At 53.6% G+C, this 19,614-nt stretch overlaps 1 pseudogene; it reads left to right on the forward strand.

Annotated features, from left to right (window-relative positions):
* Positions 1–1,155: 1,155 nt before the first annotated feature.
* On the forward strand, positions 1,156–1,330 carry LOC132247902 (U2 spliceosomal RNA; annotated as a pseudogene).
* The last annotated feature ends 18,284 nt before the right edge of the window (positions 1,331–19,614 follow it).

Consider the following 19,614-nt stretch of genomic DNA (forward strand, 5'->3'; position numbering starts at 1 on the left):
GTTCCTGACGGACACCGTCCACAACAAGTACGCCGGCAACCTGAGGGCCAAACCTGACCAGGGCAAGGGTCTTCAACGTCACCTCAACTGGGATGCCAGCAACCACTTCGTGCCTAGCGGGAGCTTCACGGACTGGCGCTTTCTCCACCGCGCCCGCCTCAACTTCCTGCCTCTCAACGAGGCCGTCCGCTTCGACCACCGGAACAAGAGGTGCCAGCGGTGCAGCTACGTGGCTGAGACCCTCCCCACACGTGCTGTGCAGCTGCAAGCCGCACACCAGGGCCTAGGCAGCTCCGCCACAACGCTGTCCAGGACTGCCTGGTGAGGGCCACCCCGGCCGCAGCGCGGCAGGTCTCCGTCAACCGCACCGTCCCGGGCTGCAAGAGCCAGATGCGCCCCGACATCATGATCACCGACGAGGAGACCAAGAAGTTTGTCATCGTGGACGTAACCATCCCCTTCGAGAACCGACGCCAAGCCTTCACCGACGCCCGGGCTCGCAAGCAGGAGAAGTATGCGACGCTTGCCGACACCCTGAGGGGCCGCGGCTATGTGACGGTCGACGCGCTCATCGTGGGAACGCTCAGAGCCTGGGACCCCAGTAACTAGAGCGTCCTGCATGCCTGCCGTGTCTCCCGCCGCTACGCCAAGCTGATGCGCTGCCTCATGGTGTCCGACACCATCCGATGTCCCACAACGTCTACGTCGAGCACATCATGTGCCACCACCAGCACACCGGACACCACCAAGAGAACAGCCGCCGGACTGGACCCAGAGGGACCACCTGAACACCCCTCCCCCCCCACGGACCTTCGCTTCAAGAGGATTCTTCAGCAATGGACAACCCTGCTCCACACAAAAAGGACCCCTGCAATGAGACTGTATATGCTCCGAGACACTTTTTCTTCGGACACTTCTTCCGCCTTTGCGGACCATTTTAACAGGTTTGTGCATTTCTATCCTCTTTTTCTCTCAGCGTCATGAACCCACTCCCTCCTCCCCCTACCCCCGGGCTTAGTTGCTTAACTTTGTATCATCTGTAACCTAGTTGCGTTCCCCACCTTACCCCCATCCTTCTATTGTTAGTCCCTCGCCCAGACGCTCTGTATTTCCCTATAAGCTTTGTCTGCTTTTTTCTTGGATTTACAATCCTAAACATCTACTAATAGAAGTCAATCTGTTCTTATCAGTTTAATCGCTGATATGTCCTCCATGTGAGGACCGATGCATTAAACACATTTTTGTTGCTGGGAGCTGGCCTCAGAGCTTGCTCCAGCCCCTCCACGCATTGGCCCAGTATTGCAGTGCCACCAGGCCCAGTGCCTGCTCCCCTTCTGAGGGAGTGCCACCTTCCTCCTCCTCTATGGGTTCCAAAAGCAGCAGCAGGGGCGGGGCCGCAACCTTTGGGCGACCCCAAGGGGCAGATCCTATGCAAAGGGCTGCTGCCGGGTGGGCAGCATGCTGGCAGGGGAGCAAGCGAGCGCGCACGCCCTCCCGCCCGCCCGCCGGGCAGCACTGCCCCCGCCGGGGGGCCAGGGCCTCAAGGCCTGGGCCCAGGCGGGCAGGGGGTGCGGACTGCAAGGGCCCACCATGGCCCTGGGGGCGGCGCCCGGAGGGCCATGGAGGCCGGCGGGCAGGGTCCTTCCCCGCTACCGGCAGGCCTTGCACCCTCTCTGTCTCTCGCCCCCTGGCTTGGCCTGCAAGGCCGCTTAAGACCAGACGCTGCCTTTGTTCAGCCTTGTTGACAACAATGACCAAAGCCACAGCAGCAGGGCGTGGGTGGGCAAGTCCAAGTCAAGTCAAGTCAAATCAAATGCAAGCAAAAGACGGAGACCAGGGCAAACGGAAGCAAGCCCGAGTCGAGTCGAGGCAGGGGCAAGCAAGTCCCAGTCAAGTCAAGTGCAACCAAGGCAGTAGACAGAGGCCCGCCCGGGCGAACTGAAGCAAGCCCGAGTCTAGGCGGGCGGGGGCAAGTAAGTCCAAGTCAAGTCCAGTCCAGTCCAATGAAGCTGCAGTAGACTAAGCCCCGGGCAACCTGAAGCAAGGAGTCGAGTCGAGGAAAGAACAGGACACACCTGGCCTGCCAGCCCCCGCTCACCCACACAGTGGCTTTCCCGCAGGAGAGCCGGCCAGTCGCTCAGTCACCAGGCCCGACTGCCGCCGCCGCCCCTGGTCCTGCTCTGCAGGCCCTTTGGGCCGCCAGCCCGGGGTGCCCACTCCCCCTCCAGGCCTGGGCCGGTTATCGCTTCTCGGCCTCGAAGTCTCAGATTGGGGACGGCTGGGCGGAAACCTGGCTGTTTCCCAGTCGGGCTGACAGGAGACCGGGAGTAAGGAGGAGATTGCGGCTGGCAGAGCCATATCGGTGGCAGAAGGATCAGTGGTGGCGAGGAGTATGCTGGTGGACGGGGAGGAGCAGAGGACGGAGACAACAGAGAATGGTGAGCTAATGGAGATAGGCGTGTGGACGGTGGTGGGCAGGAAGAGGAAGCAGGAGGAGCAGCTGAGGGGGGAGAAGGAGGCGGAGGAGGAACCAAGAGTCGAGGCAGCGGGGAAGAAAGAAGGTAAGAAGGATCAGCAGGAGCGGTAGGATCAGCGGGACAAGAGCTCAGGAGGAAAAGATTGGGGAGAGGAAGAATGCGGGAGAGAAGAGGAAGGAGAAGATACAGGACCCATGTGGGGGGAGGACCCACAGTGGTGGGTCAAGCTGAGGATTAAAGCGACTTTGCTAAAAGATGGCTTTATGGGAGAATCGAGACTCCAAAGGGCTGAATTTATGGAGAGAGCGTTATTTGGGGACTGTGGAGTGGACTCAAAGGACCTGAGAGCAGTAATTGCGCACGAGAATGGCAGGGCGTGGACTACCACTTTTTGGAAGGGGGCCTACGACGATTTTTGGGTGAGACACGATAAGTTGGTGAGGGCAGGGGTACTAAAGAGTGTACGTTTTGAGGCGGGGGAGAAGGAACGGGAAAGGGTTTTGGTTGTTCAACGATACGGTGGAGCGGGAGGATATGTCGCGGTGGTTAGAGGGGAGGGTGCAGAGGGTGATGTGGGTGGACTGGGTTCTTGATAGATATAAAATTTGGAATGGGGCATGGAGGGCACAGGTGTTGTTATTTCAAGGGGAGAAGCGTGGTGGGGTGAAACACTTGCCTTCAATGTTTTACTTGGGGCCACACAAGGGGTATATTAATTACCAGGGGCAACCCAAGCTGTGTTTAAGGTGTGGGAAGGAGGGGCACCTGGAAGCATTTTGTGAATTTACACTTTGTTTTCGGTGTGGGGGACAGGGGCATAGGGCACAGGTGTGTAGATGGGTGGGGAAGTGTATTATTTGTGGAAAAGAGGAGCACATGTCCCCGGAGTGCCCCATGTCGTACATCAATCGGGCTCGGGCGGGGGGCGGAACCGGAGAGTGATGAGGAAAATGTGGAACCACGGGGGGTGGGGGGGGGGGGAATATTTGGAATCAGTATTGGGAATGGGAATAGGAGAGGGGGAAGGTGAGGAAGAAGGGGAGGGGATGGAGGTGGGAGAGGAGGAAAGTGTCTCCTCAGAATCCTCTCTGGAAGAAATAACCAAGGTTCAAGAAGGGGTGGGCATGAGGGAGGGTATGGGAGATGAAGGGAAAGAGGGGAAAGGGGAGAGAGTTTGAAGAAACTTGGGAAGGAGGAAGAGGTAATGGAAGTAAGTGGGAGGGAAAGTGGGGAGATCCCCTTAGGACAGGGGGAAAGAGCAGAAAATGGTGGGGGAAAGGAGGTGAAGAAAGTGAGGGGGAGGGAAATGGGGAGATAAGAAGCGGGGGGGAAGGAGAAATGGGGAAAGAGATGGGAAAGGGAAAAAGGTTGATGCAAGGGAGGGAAGAAAAAGGAAGGCGTGTTGAAAGCAGGGGGAGGGAGGGGAGAAGCGTTTCTTGAGCCTGACGACCATTTTGGCTCTGGCAAAAGCTACGGGTATGGAGGGCAGAGGGGATGAGTGTGGGGGGAAGGTGAAGGTGTGCATTAAAAATTGTTGAGGATAATATCTTTGAATGTGAGGAGCTTGTTAAGAAAGAAGAAATGGGAAAGGGTGAGAGGGTGTTTAGAGCAGCACGAGGTGGATATTATTTGTCTACAAGAATGTGGAATTGGGCGGGGTAGGGATTATGGACACCTGCGGAGAAGGTGGGGTTGGGGGCAATCGTGGTGGGCAGAGGATAATAAGGCAGCAGAGTGGGAGTGTTGATTAGGGAGGGGGGGATTTCCAGGTGAGGGGCGTGAGAAGAATGGTAGATGGGAGGTTGCAGAGGGTGAGTTTGAGGGTAGGGAGGAAGTTACTTTATGGAACGTATATGCACCTGCAGGGAAGGTAGAAAGGATGGGGTTTTGGAAGAAGTTGGCAATTTTTTGTAGGGGGGAGGGCATAAAATAGTAGTGGGGGATTTCAACTGTATAATACAGAGAGGGGATTGTGTGTGGGGGGGAAGGGAAGGGGATATTGATAGTATGGGGAGATATTTAAGGGACTGGAAAAAGGAAGAGGGGTTAAAGGATATATGATGGGAGGGGGAGAGGGTGGCAACGAGGGTGGATGCGGGGGGGGAAGGAAGCAATTGCGTATAGATCTTGTTTTTGTTTCACCAGGGGTGAAGGTTGTGAGGAAAGCGGTTGGGGATGTGGGGTTTTCAGCCCACCAGATGTTGAGGGTGCAGGTGGAAGTAGGAGATGAGGGAAAACAGGGGAAAGGGATATGGAAATCAAATTTTAAATTACTAGAAGATGAAGAGAGGTGTGAAGAACTGAGGGAGCTGTATAAAGGGTGGAGGACACTACAGGGTTTTTTTGCAACACAGTGGGAATGGTGGGTGATGGGAAAAGGGAGGGTTAAGGAGTGGTTTATCAAAGAGGGGAAAAAGAGCAAGGGAGCGGGGAAGGGAACTGAAGGACAGACAAAGGGTTGTACAGGAATTGTTGAAGAGGGCAGGGGAAGGGAGGGAGGTTCGAGAAGAGTTAGGGGAAGCGAGACGGAGAGTAGAGGAATGGTTTGGGAAGCGGGAGATGGAAAGGGTTTTTTTGGCTAGGGCACCGTGGGCAGAGGAGGGGGAGAAGTGGAATAAGTATTTGGCATCTAGGGTGAGGAAAGGGAAGGCAGAGTTGGGGAAAATAAAGACAGGGGAGGGGAAATGGTTGGAAGGGACAGGGGGGAAATATTGGAAGAGGCGACAAATTTTTCTGAAGACTTATATAAAAGGGGAAAGGGGGAGTGGGAAGGGGGCAGACCAGTGGGTGAGGCGGTTACGGAGACAGATGGCAGAGGAGGACAAGGAGGGATTGGAGAGGGAAATAACAGTGGGGGAGGTGGAGGGGTGTTTGAATGAGATTCATAGATGTTAGGGTCGGAAGGGACCTCAATAGATCGAGTCTGACCCCCTGCATAGCAGGAAAGAGTGCTGGGTCTAGATGACCCCAGCTAGATACTCATCTAACCTCCTCTTGAAGACCCCCAGGGTAGGGGAGAGCACCACCTCCCTTGGGAGCCCGTTCTAGACCTTGGCCACTTGAACTGTGAAGAAGTTCTTCCTAATGTCCAATCTAAATCTGCTCTCTGCTAGCTTGTGGCCATTATTTCTTGTAATCCCCGGGGGCGCCTTAGTGAATAAATACTCACCAATTCCCTTCTGTGCCCCCACAATGAACTTATAGGCAGCCACAAGGTCGCCTCTCAACCTTCTCTTGCGGAGGCTGAAAAGGTCCAGTTTCTCTAGTCTCTCCTCGGAGGGCTTGGTCTGTAGGCCCTTAACCATACGAGTGGCCCTTCTCTGGACCCTCTCCAGGTTATCTGCATCCTTCTTGAAGTGTGGTGCCCAGATGTGCACGCAGTACTCCAACTGCGGTCTGACCAGCGCCCAATAGAGGGGAAGTATCACCTCCTTGGACCTATTCGTCATGCATCTGCTGATGCACGATAAAGTGCCACTGGCTTTTTTGATGGCTTCATCACACTGCCAACTCATGTTCATCTTGGAGTCCACTAGGACTCCAAGATCCCTTTCCACTTCCGTGCCACCCAGCAGGTCATTCCTTAGGCTGTAGGTGTGCTGGACATTTTTCCTCCCTAGGTGCAGCACTTTGCATTTCTCCTTGTTGAACTGCATCCTGTTGTTTTCTGCCCACTTGGGCAACCTATCCAGGTCTGCTTGCAGCTGTTCCCTGCCCTCCGGCGTGTCCACATCTCCCCATAGCTTTGTGACATCTGCAAACTTGGACAGAGTACATTTCACTCCCTCGTCCAAGTTGCTGATGAAGACATTAAAGAGTATCGGTCCAAGGACCGAGCCCTGCGGGACCCCACTGCCCACACCCTTCCAGGTCGAAACCGACCCATCTACCACGACTCTCTGGGTGCGACCCTCCAGCCAATTCGCCACCCACTGGATTGTGTAGTCATCCTCTTAAGTCACAGTCTCTTAACTTGTTCACCAGTATGGGGTGGGATACCATATCGAAGGCCTTCCTGAAGTCTAAGTATACGACATCCACCCCTCCTCCTGTGTCCAGGCGTTTTGTAGCCTGGTCATAAAAAGAGACTAGGTTGGTCAGGCAGGGAGATGGAGGGAGGGAAGGTGCCAGGGTTGGAATCGGTTGGGGAAGGAATTTTACTGTAAGTTTTGGGAGCTAATAGGGGAAGATATGGTGATGCTGTATAGGGAAATAACGGAATTGGGTATGGTGGGGGATGGGTTTGCAGACGGGGGTGGTGATTTTCTTATATAAAAAGGGGGAGAGGGGAGACCTCAAAAATTGGAGGCCAATTACATTATTGAATATGGATTATAAGTCTTTTATGAAAGTTTTAGCGGGGCAGTTGAAGAGGGTGTTGAGACAGGTGGTGGGGGAAGGGCAGACGTGTGCGGTGGAGGGAAGAAAGATTTACCAGACACATTGGATTTTGCGAGATATTATTGAATATGCACGGATGAGAAAGTGGGATCTGGGGATAGGGAGTTTGGATTTAGAGAAAGCCTATGATCGGCTGGAGCATGGGTTCTTGTTTAGGGTATTAGAGGAGGTTCGTGGGGTGGGTGAGGGGGGTGTATGAAGGGGCACAGAGTAGGGTGTTAGTAAAAGGATGTTTGGGAAGAGGTTTTAGGGTGGGGGTTCATCAGGGATGTCCACTTTCTCTGGGATTGTTTGTGTGGGATGGAGGTGATAGCACAGAAGATTCGGGGGATAGATAATTAGAGGGGTGCAGGTTCGGGGTGGGGGTAAGGAGATGAAGGTGTTGCTTTATATAGACGACATCACCGCAGTGGTAAGGGACAAGTATTCACTAGGAAGGGTGTTAACACGGGGAGTATGGGGAAATTTCGGGGGCAAAGTTGAATAAGGGGAAGAGTACTGTGTGGATACAAGGGGAGTGGGAGTGTGGCAGGAGCAAGGTCAGGGTTGCTGTGCTCTCCCCTGTCGCCTCCTTTACTGTGCCAAGCTTCAGACTTGCACCCTCCTACTCACGCCGGCCACGACTTTGATTGTATAGCAGTTCTTTATAGGGAGGCTACCTTTCTGCTGCTTGGCACAGTTCCCCTGCTTCTAGTGTGTGTACCCAAGCCTTGTGGGCTATGCGTGTACAATACGGTCTTGGCCTACACCCCCCTGGCGTTCAGGCCCTCTGTGACCCTGTTTCTCATCAGGCTCTTCCCTCTGTGAGGTTGCCCTCCCGCCGGGCTCTTCTCTGGAGCTGGGGTCTGTACACCCCGAACTCCGTGCCCCCGCTGGGGCTAGGGTCCTCACTCTACCTACGAGTCCCCTATGAGGCCTCCTCCATCCCCTTATAGCCTCACCCAAACCACCGGTGTAATCAATAGCCAATACAAACAACAACCTAAACATAAGCTGCCTGGCTATAACAATGCTCAGGCCTACCAGGTTCTCTCTCCTACCGCGGTGACCAATGCTGCTCTGGCCTTCAGGTTTCTCTCTCCTCTGGCAGGGAGCTCCTTCCTCCTTAGCTGCTGGTCAGGGAACTGCCTCTGGCCTCCCACCCATGCTTTATATAGGGGCCCAGCCCTGCCCCTTCCTTCAGCTGGCTAGGCAGGTGTAAGCCATTAGCTCCTTTTGGTTGCCTCAGCAACTGGCACCTGAAGAGTTATCCCAGCATTTCTAGTAGCAGGCACCCTAGTGCCCTGCTACACTGCTCCCCGCTCATGATTCCAACTCACCGGGCTGGGTCTTGGTTCTCATCTGCTGTACCTCTTCTGTCTCCCTTCTCTCATGTCCAGGGCTCTTGTCCTTCGACCCCATCAGCACACAGAGGCGGAGGTTTTACGGCGCCTCCTACCCGCCTTTTACCCAAGGCGCACCATGTGGGATTTTATGGGATGTGCCCTGCCACAGGCAGTCCCCCCACACTAGCCAACCTTGGTCGAATACGCTCCCTGTTGGTTGAGCTTCGGCCTGACTCTCGGGGGTTTTTCTCCCTCTCACCTCTGGCCCACCTACATTCGATTCCTGTATACCCTAGTCTCTTCCCTAGGGCGAGTTGTGGGGTTTCTTGTCTCCTTGGGCCTTCCTGGAGCTCCTGAAGCTTCTCCCGTATCTCCCACTGCCTCCTCAACACCTACTGGGCATCCTCTGCTTTCCAGAGCTCTATCTTGCCCCTGCCCGTGGACCTTCCTCCTGGTCCTGTATACACCTTGACATAAACTACACTCCCCACTTTTTCTTCGATGAGGTTCCTTAACATCCACCATCTGACCTGTTTAGGGAGCCCATTTACATAAATCTGAGGTCTCTTTTCAGGTTCTGATCCCCCTTTTGGTGGTAGTCCTCTCCTCCTTGCCTGTTGGCATTTTTCCCCACTTTCACTACCAGGTTCCACGGGTTTACTTTTCCCGGGATCCCTCTTTGACCCGCATTGCCCCAGGTCTCAGGCTACCTGTGTACATTCTTGGCAGACAAAACAGGCAGCTTCCTTCCTTGGGGTCCTCTGTTTGTCTTTCCATGTCATGTTGTCCCAGCCTCTACCAGGCCTGTTTCCCTTGGCTGCCGCTTACTGAGATTTATGCTGTTTCTCTTGTCTCTCAGTCGTAACAGTTCCTTCAGCTGATGTTTGAGCTGGCTCATCTCCTTCGCATGTTCCTTCTGCCATTGTTCCCATCTCTGGTTCCAACCTTCTATCAGAGCTGGCAGGGCCTCCTTTTGTAGAGTCACTGGCTCTTCCTCTACAGCTCCCTCTTCCCTGGTGCTTCCTTCAGACGGTCCTGGCTCAGCCTCTTCCCTGGGTTCATCTGGGCCTAGGTCTCTGGGGAACTCCCCTAGCTCCATATGCTTTGGGTTCTTATACCGGGTGGTTTCTAGCTGAGCCTCTACTTCCTTCAGGGTCCTTTTTACTACTTCCACCTCTTGGTATTGTTCCTGTTGTTTCCACTTAGCCATCATCACATACTCTGCTAATTTAGTTCCCAGTGCCTCCAACCTTTCCCGCACTGTGTCTGTGAACTCTCTGGTTTGTGATTCCTGTCTTTCATCTGACCTCTCAACCTCCCCCAGGTTCTGGATCTTTATAGCCATCTGCTCACTGGCTTCTTGCAATCCTTTTCTGTCTCCAGGCTCTGGATTTCTTGCCTCATCTTTTGCACGTCCCTCTGTAGCTGCTCATTCTCTTCCCTTATCCCCTTTTCCTTTGTTAAGCTATCTTCTAGAAGGGCTTTAAGGGACTGCATCTGTTGTTCCAGTTTCTCTTTTTCCCCTTCCATGCTCTTTAACTGGGTCTGTAGCAGCTCATTTTCTCGCTCCTTAGCTTTTAGTTCCTCTTCCTGAGACTGCATTTGTTTTCCCAACATTTCATAACTTGTGCCAAAATTTTTCATTTGTTCCACCTGTTGCATGAGAATTTTGTCCGTCTCTCTGGCCTGGGTATGGCTTTTAGACGGCTGGTCCCTCAACTCCTGTGTAAGATCTTCTGCGCACATACTTCTTTGTTGCCAACTTTCCAGCTCCTCTTGCAACTCTTCTATCCCGTCCTCCTGGCTATGTGTTTCTTTCTGCAGGACTCCTGTTAGGCCTCTGGCTATTTCCAATTCCCTTAGCACCTTCCTTTGTTCTTCTGCCTGTTTGGTGCCAGCTTCCTGAGACCTTGCCCCCTCTCCGCTATTATTTCCTCCTGCAGCTTTTTCCATTTCTCTTCTCTCTCCCGGCTCCTCTGGACCTCCTGGGCAATGAGCCGTTCGATTGACCGCTTCTTCTCTGCTTCTATCGCCATTAAGCACCTAATCTCTTTTGATCCTCCCTCTTTCTTGCCAGACTGCACCTGAAACTCTAATGCAGTGGCTTGTGCTTCTGCTCTCTCCTTTGGGGCTTTTGCCATTCCTAGCTCCCACTTCAACCAGTCCACCTTCTCCTCCATCTCATCCATCCTTAGTTGCCAGTTAAGCTTTTCCTGTCTCTGGTTTCCCATGCTTCCTAACTTTCTGGGTTGGGCCTCAGTCTTACTCTGTGAGACTCCTGGCAATGAGCTAACTCCTTCTGCCCCATCTCACAAGCTGTGGCCACCCCCCCATTTTTTTTTTTTTTAAATCCTTTCCCGATTGTATTCTAGCCCACAGGTTCATTCTTCTCCATCTTTGTATGCAGCTGAGCCTTTCCCAGCCAATGCACCACTGTCGCAGGTGCGATGTCAGGGTCGCTGTGCTCTCCCCTGTCGCCTCCTTTACTGTGCCAAGCTTCGGACTTGCACCCTCCTATTCTCGCCCGCCACGACTTTGATTGTATAGGAGTTCTTTATAGGGAGGCTACCTTTCTGCTGCTTGGCACAGTTCCCCTGCTTCTAGTGTGCTGTGTACTCAAGCCTTGTGGGCTATGCGTGTACAATACTGTCTTGGCCTACACCCCCCTGGCGCTCAGGCCCTCCATGGCCCTGTTTCTCACCGGGCTTTTCCCTCTGCGAGGTTGCACTCCCGCAGGGCTCTTCCCTGCAATGCTGCCCCTCACCAGGGTCTTCTCTGGAGCTGGGGTCTGTACACCCCAAACTCCACGCCCCCGCTGGGGCTAGGGTCCTCACTCTACCTACGAGTCCCCTATGAGGCCTCCTCCATTCCCTTATAGCCTCACCCAAACCACCGGTGTAATCAATAGCCAATACAAACAACAACCTAAACACAAGCCCCTTGGCTATAACATAAACATAAGCTGCCTGGCTATAACAATGCTCAGGCCTACCGGGTTCTCTCTCCTACCGCGGTGACCAATGCTGCTCTGGCCTTCAGGTTTCTATCTCCCCTGGCAGGGAGCTCTTTCCTCCTTAGCTGCTGGTCAGGGAACTGCCTCTGGCCTCCTGCCCATGCTTTATATAGGGGCCTGGCCTTGCCCCTTCCTTCAGATGGCTAGGCAGGTGTAAGCCATTAGCTCCTTTTGGTTGCCTCAGCAACCGGCACCTGAAGGAGTTATCCCAGCATTTCTAGTAGCAGGCACCCTAGTGCCCTGCTACAGGGAGGGCATAGAGGGATATGGCTTGGAGGCAATTAGGGACAACTTAAAGGTTTTGGGGGTTACTTTTGATAAGGATGGGAAGGGCAAGCGGGCATGGGAAGAATTGCAAGGGCAGGTAAGGAAAGTAGTGGGGTAGTGGGGCACAAGGGGATTGTCCTTGGGAGGTAAGGTGGAGGTGATTAAGAGGTTTCTGTTACCAGTGGTGTTATTTACGGGTAGGGTATACTCCCCCGTGGATACAAGCGAGAAGGGTACAAAGGGAAATGTGTGTTTTTTTGGGGAGGGAAAGTAGAGAGGGTGGCACAGAAGGAAATATATAAGGAAGGGGAGCGGGGTGGGTGGAGTGTACTGGAGATTGAAGTATTTGTGTATGGGCACGTGGTGGCCCGTATGGTGAAGGAAGCTTTGAGGGGGGAAGAATATGCAGGGAAATTTGGGAGATATGGGGGGGGGAGGGGGGGGAGGAAGGATTTGGAGGGCCTTGGGGTTGTTTGGGGAAAGGTGGACGGGGATGTGGGCGGAAAAGCCGGCTTACATTACGTGAGAGTGGGAAGTTTCATTAGGGTTAGGGAATTGGGTGGGTTGGGGAGAGAGGGGCTGCAAAGTACAAAGGGGATGTTTAAAGTGGTGGCCCCTCTCTCCAGGGCTTTTCATTTGCGGGATGGAGCCGTTGGCTCAGCCGGTGAGGGGGATACCAGTGCCGGTGGGGGGCGGACAATTAACCATGTCTTTATACGTGGATGATGTCACCTTTGTGGTCAGGGATGAGGGGTCTTTGGAGGAGGGTGGTAGAGGGAATTAGGGAGTATGGGGAGGCGGCGGGGCCTCGGGTAAATAGGGGGAAAAGCAAGTTGTTGGCGGTGGGGGAGTGGAGGGGTTTGGGGGAGGGATCAGGGAACGGGCGTGGGAGGAGGTTCGAGGGAGGGTGAAGAAGGTGTTAGGGATATGGGGCACGAGGAAATTATCCTTTAGGGGGCAGGTGGGGATAATTAAACAGTTTTTGTTACCAATGGTGTTGTTTGTAGCTGTGGTATACCTGCCCCCCTGGCTGCAGGTGCGGCAGGTACAGAGGGAAGTATGTTCGTTTTTCTGGGGAGGAAAGACGGAGAGGGTGGCAAGGCGGGAGGTGTGCAAGAGGGAGAAGTTGGGAGGGTGGGGGTTACCTGATTTGGAAGCCTTTGTTTATGTGCATTTTTGGAAAGGGGTGGTGAGGGTAGTGGGGTAAGAGGGTAGGAAAGTGGGGGAGTTCTGTAGGTACTGGGCGGGGAGGTATTTAAGGAGGTTGGGGTTGTATGGGGGGTGGTGAACGGGGTTGTGGGCAGACAGACTGGCGAAGTGGTACACGCGGGGGTGGAATTTCTTGAGGGTAAAAGGGGTTGGAGGGGCTAGGGTGTGAGGGGCTGGGGGAGGCTAAGAGGGTGTTGAGGGAGATCAGGGGAAGGGATGGGATGACAGATATAGGGGAGTTGTCGTGGGCACAGGTGGGGAGGGTTTGGAAGGGAATAGTGGGAAAGAGGTGGAAGGAGGAGCACGAAGATTTTGCTTGGCGGGTGGTGCGAAGAGTGTTACCAGTAAGGGTGGAGCAACAGCGATGGGGTTCGCCGAGATCAGCGGAGCGTCTGCGAGAATTGTGCACGAGGGAGGAGACGATTTTTCATTTTTTATGAGAATGTAGTTTTGCACAAAGGGTTTGGCAGAGGGCGAGTAGGTTTTGTAGAGTGGTAGGGTGGGGGGCTTGTGTTAATTTCGAGGGGGCTTTGTATGGGTTCGTGAACCACAAGGAAAGGGAATGGGAAATTAGGGTTTTGTTACTTTGTACACAGGTGGCAGCATGGAAGGTGAAGTGTTTGTTAGTGCAAAAGGGGCTTTATTTTATATCTCAAGAGTGTATTTATTTGGTGTATGTGGAGTTGGGGTATTACAGAAGTAGAAGGGAAGGGGAGTGGGAAGGGATTGAGTGGAGAAGGTTATTCAAGTAGAAGGAGGGAGAGTTGGGATAAGGGGAAGGAGGAGAATGGGAATGTAAAAGGGGAGTGTATATATTATGATTTTGTATAAATATTGAAAGAGGGAGTGATTGAAATGTAAAAGAGGTTGAATTGGTGGTGGCAAAGGTGGGAGGGATGTTGAAGTGTTTTATTTTGGTTGTTGGGGGGGAAGTAATGTGTTTTGGTTGTCTTGAAAGGAATGTTATGTTAGGGGGTTTAATGTATACGTTGTGTTTTGAAGCGGAAAAGTTTGGAGTTTTGTTGTTTGTGTTGAAAAGTTTTCAAATATTTTTGGTACTTTGTTAATAAAAAATAAAAAATAATTTCTTCTCATCAGTTTAATCGCTGATACGTCCTCGATCGTGAGAACCAACGCATTAAACGCATTTTTGGTGCAGGTGCCGGGCCTCGGAGCTTGCTCCAGTGCCTCCATTCCACTTCCAGGGGAGCGTCTTTCACCTCTGTTGGTTCCAAAAGCAGAAGCAGTGCAGGCCTCCTGCAGCCGACGACCCCAGACTGACCCCGGGGGGGCGGACCCTATCCAGAGGGCCGCCAGGCAGCACGCCGGGAGGCCGGCAGGGGCACCAGCGGGCACGTGCCCACCCCCCCCGCCTGCTGGGTGACACTGCCAGCAGGCCTGCCCCACTGCTGGCAGCAGGGGGCCTGGGCCCCGCACGGGGCCAAGACGCCTGGGCCCGGGCAGCAGGGCTCAGAGGGCTGGGGAGGCCGGAGCCTTCCACCCTACCGGCAGGCCTTGCAGCCGCCACCCCCCCCCCCTCGCTCCCCGGCTCAGCCCACAAGGCCCCTTAAGACCAGACGCTGCCTTTGTCGAGCGTCTTTGTCAACGACGACGACGACCAAAGCCACAGTGGTGGGGCATGCGCAAGTCCAGTCCAGTCGAATGAAGGCAGTACATGGAGAGCCAGGCAAACGGAAGCAAGCCCAAGTCGAGTCAAGGCGGTGGCAAGTCCCAGTGAAGTCAAGTCAAATGAAGGCAGTAGATGGAGAGCGAGGCGAACTAAAGCAAGGAAGCAAGCCCGAGTCGAGTCGAATGAGGGCAGCAGACCGAGACCCGGGTGAACTGAAGCAAAGAGTCGAGTCCAGTTGAGGAAGGAGCAGCACACACCTGACCTGCCATCCCCTGCCCACCCACAGAGTAGCTTTCCAGCAGGAGCCAGCCAGTCCATCAGTCACCACGTCGCCACAGGACCGACCGCGGCCCTGCCGGGGCCACCCCTGGCCCTGCTCGCTGGGCCCCCAGGCAGCTGCGGCCAGGTCCCTCCCAGGCGGAGGTCCGGCCGCTGCCTGGTTGGGCCTCGAGAGGCCAGGCGCTGGGGAGGAGAGAGGAGGCGGCGACAGCAATGGCAGTGACAGAGGCGGCGGTGGTGGTGGAGACGATGGCAGAGGAGAGAGCAGAGAGGAAACGAGGAGGGGAGCAGCAAGACCGGAGGGAGAGCGGAAGCAGCAATCAGGAGATCAGAGAAGATGAGAAGAGCAACGAACGAGGTGAGCGGACGGCGGCAAAGGAGGAGGGTTGGAGCCAAGTGTGGTGGCAAGGGAAGGCCCAGCTAGGAGCGGGGTGGAGGAGGAAGACCCCCGAAGAGGGAGGACCATCGGTGGCGAAGGGAGGATGATGGGAGACCCCTGGGTAGGAGGCGGCAGCTGGGGCAGCAGAATCTTCTGGGCCAGAGCAGGAACATGGAGGTTTCAGAAAAGATACAAGATGGAGAGTAAAAGTGACTCTGGCCCGCGAAAGCTATAAAGGACTGAAGGCGCTGAGCCGCGCAGACTTCATGGCTGGGGTGTTGTTTACCACCCTGAAAGTGGACCCCGGGGACATTAGTTGTGTCGTGGCATTCAATAATTACTGACAGCAGAACGTAACGTTCCGAAATGCGAAGGCTTACGCAGCCTTTTGGGAAGCGCACAAGGACGCTGTGGAGCATGGAGAGCTGGACGGACTAAAATTTGAAGCGGGACAGAAGGCGCAGGAATGTGTGGTGTTTTTACGAATGTATAATGATATGTTGGAGAAAGAGGACGTGACGTTTTGGCTGGAGGGGAGGGTGCAGAGAGTGCTACACGTGGAAAGGGTTTTTACATTGGTGGAGAGTTTGGACAGGGTCGTGGAGGGCGAGGGTTCTGTTGCATGAGGAGGTGGGGAATCCTGGCGGGGCGCAGCACTTACCTCCACTGGTGCAAATTGGGCCACATAGGAGGTACATCACCTATTATGATCAACCCAAGGTGTGTAGCAGGTGTGGACAGGCAGGACACTTGGCAGCGTTTTACCAATTAACTGTGTGTTTTTGGTGTAGGGGGATGGGGCATAGGGCTCAATTTTGTAAAGAAAAGTTGGTGTGTAACGGCTGCGGGCAGGAGGGGCATATACAAAAGCAGTGCCTGTTCTCGTATGCAAATGGGATATGAGCTATGGGGAACCAAGAGAAGCAGAGAGAAGAGGAGGGAGAGGTGGAAGAGGAGCAGCTAGGGCTTCCTGTGGAAGGCAATATGGTGGAGGAGGAAGAGAAAGAGGGGATAGAAGAAGTAGTAATAGAGCTATCAGATGAAGATATAGAGATGGAAGAGAAGAGGGAAGAACGGGGGGGGGGGAGGGAGAGGGGGGATACAGCATTCAAGCAGCTGAGGGGAATGGTGGAACAATTGGGAAAAATGGGCCAGACAAAGGGAATGGAATGGGCGGACGAGATGGAGGCAATTCAACAAGGACAGGAGGGGGGCTTGAAGAAGAAACAGAGGGGTGGGAAAGGGGGGAAGAAGAAGAAAGTGGGTTTGGGAACTGAGGAACGGGAGGAGAAGGGGGGAGGGAAAAGGGAAGGAAGAAGGAAAAGGAGAAGGGATGCTTATCTTGCTGGGATCCAATGACCTCAGCTGACTTCCTGCCCTTTGGGCAGGGGGCTGGACTCAATGATCTTCCTAGGTCCCTTCCAGCCCTAATGTCTATGAAATCTATGAAGGGGGAGAGACATGGAAAAGGGGAAGAGGGGGTAGGATTCTTGAGTCCAGGGGCCATTGAAAGGGTTAGTAGAGTCTACCGGGATATAGAGAAAGGGGATAGAGTCTCCGGTGGAGTTGTTGGAGGAGGTGTGAGGGGATAGGGGTTTTTGTTTGCGATACGTTTCAAAATGAAAAGGGGCTTAAGCATTGCTTTCATGGATGTGCGGAGCTTGCTTTCGAGGAAACAGTGGGAGGGGGTGGGGGTGGGGGGTACTTGAGAACACTTCAAGTTGATATTATACCTGTGCAGGAGTGTGGGATTGGGTGGGAGGAAAATTATAGGTTTTTGAGGAAAAGGTAGGATAAGGGGCAATCGTGGTGGGCCAGGGCAGAAGGGAACAAGGCAGCAGGGGTGGGAATACTTGTTAATGAGACATGGGTGAGGGTGCTTGGGGTAAAGACCTTAATTGAAGGCCAATTACAACTCCTGAAGGGGGAGGGGGAGGAGGTAGGAATTTTCAATGTTTATACACCTGCAGTGAGGGCAGAACAGAGGGAGTTTTTTCATAGGTTGGGGATATGCAGGGGAGGGGGAGGGACAACCGTGTTTGTGGGAGACTTTAATTGCATTATTGAAGAAGGGGATAGGGAAGGGGGTGTTGGGGGTGGGAAGTTGGATAGTATGGGGAGGTGGTGGTTGTGGAATTGGATACAGGAAGAGGGGTTGCAGGATGTTTGGGAAGGGGAGCAGGTGGGAACCAGAACTGATCTGGGGGGAAGAGGGTGTCCAGAATCAATTTTGTATTGGTTCCTGAGGGGGTGAGGGTGGAGGGCAAGGAAGCAAGGGAAGTGGGTTTTAGCGACCACAAGTTATTACAGGTGGGGGAAGGGGGTGGGAGAGAGATGGGAGTGTGGAGGCTAAACATAAGGGTGTTGGGAGATGAACGGGTATGTGGGGCTTTTTGGAAGGAATACGAGGGGTGGCGGTCGTTGAAGATTTTGTTTCAATCTACATGGGAGTGGTAGAGGGTGGTGAAAGAGATTAGGAGATGGTTTATAGGGGTGGGAAAGCAGAAGGCATGAGAAAAGAGGAGGGAGCTGGGGCAGTTGCAGGGGAGGGTGCAAAAATTGATTCGGGAGGCGATGAGCAGAGGGGAAGTAAAAAGGGAGTTGGGAGTGGTGAAACAGGTGGTGGAGGAATGGTTTCAGGGTAGAGAATGGGAGAGGATTTTTTTTTGCCACAGGCTCCTTGGGTTGGGGAGGGAGAGGAATGGGGCAAATGTTTTTCGGAGAGGGTAAGGAAGGGAAGAAGGGAAGTCGGGGGGGGTGGTTACAGGGGAGGGAGTGCAGATAGAGAAACAGGGAGACATCTTGCAAGAGGTCACAGGTTTCTACTCTGGGCTTTATAGGAGGCGGGAGGTAGATGGGAAGTCGAGGGAGAGGTTTTTGGGGGAGTTGGACAGGAGGTTAGGGGAGGGGGAGGGAGTGGATCTGGAAAGAGACATAACAGAGGAGGAAGTGAGGGAAGTGTTGGGGAGGAGATGAAGAGAGAAAATGCCGGGATTAGATGGGTTACCGATGGAGTTTTACGAACAGTTTTGGGAGGTGGTGGGAGGAGATGTGGTGGAGGTGTTCAGGGAGTTTATGCGGACAGGGAAGGTGGGGGAGGGTTTTGCAGTGAGGGTGGGGGTGTTGTTACACAAGAAAGGGGATCGGGAGGCACTTTGGAATTGGAGACCAATCACTTTGTTGAACGTGGATTATAAATTGTTCACAAAAGAGCTGGCAAGTCAGATGAGGAAGGTGTTGGGGGAGGGGAAAAAAAAATCAGACATGCGAGGTGAAGGGGAGGAGAATTACCGATACACAGTGGGTGTTGAGGGGGATGATGCACTATGTGGGGGAGAGGAGCTGGAGGGTGGTGGTGAGTATCGTAGATTTGGAGAAGGCTTATGACAGTATAGAGCACGGGTTTTTGTTTGCTGTGTTGGGGCGGATGGGGTTTCCAGGGAGATCTGTGGGGTGGGCAAGGGCACTGTACAATGGGGCACAAAGTAGGGTATTAGTGAAGGGAGTTTTGGGGGGAGATTTTTGGGTAGAAAAATCGGTGGTGGGGGATAATCTGAAGGTGTTGGGGATCCACTCTGAATATGAAGGAATAGGGGAAAGAGCATCGGAAGAATTAGGGGCGAGGTAACAAAAGGTTTTAAAGTTATGGGGAATGAGGGTGTTATCCGTGCTGTGGAAAGCGGAATTAGTGAAAATGGTTTTGTTGCCAATGGATTTTGTTTGTAGGGTGGGTTTATCTGCTCCAGAAGGACCTTGTGTACTTTTGGGGGTGGGAAGATAGAAAGGGTGGCAAGGGGGAAAATTTATAAAGCCAAGGAGTTGGGAGGTGTGGGTTTTCCAGACACAGAAGCATTTGTGTATGGGCATGGAATAGCAGTAATAGTGCAGGAGGCTAAGGGAGAAGAGGGGGCTGCAGGGAAATTTGCTAAGTGCTGCGGGGGGGGGGGGGGGGGAGGTTTTTGAGGGCACTAGGAACTAGGAAGGTGTGGGGATGGGTGGGGACATTTTTTAAGGAAAATGGGGTGGAGAGATGGGGTGTTGTATGAGGGAGTGGTGTATGGGTTGGTTAAAAAGGGGGAGAGGGGTTGGGAGGTTAGGGTGTTTTTGATAGGAACGTGGGTGGTGATCATGAAGGTTCAGCATTTGATTACTAAAGGGATGTCTTCAGTTGGGGTATTATGAAATGCAGGAGTCATTGTTGCCAGGCCCTCAAAATCAAGGATGACATCCATCAGGCTTGATGGGTCCTCGGATGACTGAGGAGCCCGATTCTGAATGCACACATTCTTTAGCAATGGGGGCATGTTGTTGCGCAGGGGAGTGGGATTCACAGTTCTGGGTTGGTCTCCTCCTTCCTCCACCACCACCACCAACCACTGTTCTGCCTGATTAAATACAGACACTGGGCCTTGAAATAGTGCATACTTTGGACCAGGTGGCACCACACCAAACGGTCAGCAGCTTGCTCCTCCTAGCCATTGGTGTCAATGCCTCCATGCTTTAGGGTGACCTTGAGTGCGTCTTGGTACCATTTCCTTTGGCCGCCCTTTGAGAATTGGCCAACTGAGAGCAGAGAGAGGAGAATCTGGCAAGGGAGGCGGTTCTCAGACATCCGGACACAGCAGCTCATCCAT

Source organism: Alligator mississippiensis, chromosome 1 (assembly GCF_030867095.1).
Source record: "Alligator mississippiensis isolate rAllMis1 chromosome 1, rAllMis1, whole genome shotgun sequence".
Lineage (NCBI taxonomy): Eukaryota > Metazoa > Chordata > Crocodylia > Alligatoridae > Alligator > Alligator mississippiensis.